We start from the raw sequence: 2,120 nt of genomic DNA, 5'->3' as shown, positions 1-2,120 counted from the left end.
ATGTATCTGACTTATGCCATGGTAAAGTATTGCAGTATTGTTCTTGTGTAAACTGTGAAAACCCACACTGTCTGCAGGGTGGTTATGGGCATATAACTCCCGCTAAACATTTAAGGTTTCCATGGTAACCACCCACGCACCATGGTATAAGTTTGCATTCTTCACTAATTCAACAATTAATTATACCTGTATATATCACACTGGTCTGCCACATGAAAAGAATGATTTTACTATTATAGTAGACATGTAGTCTCACCTAGCTATTCGGCTATGCAAGATTAGTATAATGTGTTATTACATATATGTTTGCATTATATATAATCAAGAGTGGATAATTTGTAGTTTATTTCTTAGATTAGGAGGAGACATGGTACACAGGTGGTATGTGTATGAAGTGCTTCGTTAATTAATTGTAATATAATGATCGATAATGGTATATAATGATTTTTTAATTGTCAGTTACTACTGGAGTAGCGAGTTTTACATTCTTCAACACTCCTCCATCATTGTTGGCTCAAGTATGTAAGAATAATTATAACCATAAATGATGTTCACGTTAACTGAGGGATTAAGTATATTTTTGGTGTGTATCTGACACTTTTAGGAGGTCATAAGATAAAAAAGACTGTACCATATCAATTTATTCCCCTGCATTACTTTGTATTGTACCTGCTTTGCAGTAAAATGGTATATGCATATGCATCAATGGATCAGAAAAGAGACAAATTGACTCATGCTGTAGCATTTGTTTGTATCCAGTCCCAATGCAAGTGTATTTAAATACTGATAACAAGCACAGGCACATTTACACCATAAATCTTTAAAAAATGCAAGTGAATTTGGCCAGCTTTAAGATGAATAATAACAATACAAATTAAGATGAAAGTTACTACATTTTAGGTGAAAAGAGAAAGGAGCCCATGGAAGAGAATGGATGGTAAAGAATGCAAATACTGTCACTCTAGTATGTACTAACACACATATGTAGTTGACACTGTTGGATGCTGCAGTAGAATGTTAGTATCTATTAGTATCAGTCATAATGCTCTTTTAGACTATTTAGCTAACTATTAGTTATGATGATGGCAGCAGTGCCATTATTAATATTGAATCAAGCCTGATAGTAGTAAGTGATAGTGGTGATTCTAAAGGTTAATTTTGATATTTTGATAATTATGTAACAGACAAGTATCTGTTTCACATTCATTTAAGAAAGAGCCCGAAGGAGAGAGAAACACAGGACATGGGAAGGTATTACATTTAGTGTACATTAGTACTTAATGTTTAATAAAAATAGAGATTTCTCTCATTTTCATTTTTGGCAAAATTTGGCCCAACTTTGGCCAGATTTTTGAGCAACTTTTAAAAATCCTATTTTGACTGGAATCAACTCAAAAATTTCTACACAACATAATGATATAATTTCAATATTGTCACTATTTACTACACCTACCACCAGCAGTATATACAGCTTATCTGTTTAAATGGGATCTTTCTTTTTATATAATACCTGCTGACTGTCTCTTAGTTAACTTTATCATTTTAAAAATCTAATATATGTTCTTTCTGACATTTTACATGTCAAAATAATAATAAAATTAATGTCCTTGACAAAATAACTAGCTATTTCTACTGATAAAACAAAATTGACTTTAACTCTAATATAAAAACAATACTGATTAGTCAACTAAAACAAAAAATAGAAAATTGAATGTGCTCAGTTATTACAAGGAGCTGGTAGATCTTCTGAATCACCATTAAGTCTCAAAGCCTCACATGCCATCTTAAGAAGTTTAGCTTTACATAGAGCAGAGCAGTCAGGCTGGCTAGGCTCAGTACAAGGATCTAAAAGATATACAAGTTATACGGAACAGTTGATGCATGTACTATAGTCATACTTGGTGGTATATGATTCAGAGAAAATATATACGTCCCTGGTATGTTGCTATTAAGCATCATGCTAGGAGCTTTGGTGACAGTAGCACCGAATGGAAAGAAAGAAGGATCAGGTGGTACATAATTACTATTAATGGATGAGTCTATTCCAGTCTCAGCTGATGTAATGCGTACATTGACATAAAGAGCAATACCAAATGTAATGTTTCCATTAGTAGCAACAA

The 2,120-nt window shown here is 32.8% G+C and overlaps 1 long non-coding RNA gene across 1 annotated transcript; it reads right to left on the bottom strand.

Annotated features, from left to right (window-relative positions):
- Positions 1-1,560: 1,560 nt before the first annotated feature.
- LOC109585672 (uncharacterized) lies at positions 1,561-2,109 on the bottom strand. Its single transcript, XR_002186597.1, has 2 exons — positions 1,899-2,109; positions 1,561-1,845 (listed from the first exon to the last, which is right to left on the bottom strand). It is a non-coding gene; the product is annotated as an uncharacterized LOC109585672 (long non-coding RNA).
- Positions 2,110-2,120: the final 11 nt, after the last annotated feature.

This window comes from Amphimedon queenslandica, unplaced genomic scaffold, assembly GCF_000090795.2.
Source record: "Amphimedon queenslandica unplaced genomic scaffold, v1.1 AMPQUscaffold_13026, whole genome shotgun sequence".
In the NCBI taxonomy this organism is placed as follows: Eukaryota; Metazoa; Porifera; class Demospongiae; order Haplosclerida; family Niphatidae; genus Amphimedon; species Amphimedon queenslandica.
The sequence above is the reverse complement of the archived record's forward strand: the minus strand, read 5'-3'. Positions and strand labels throughout refer to the sequence as shown.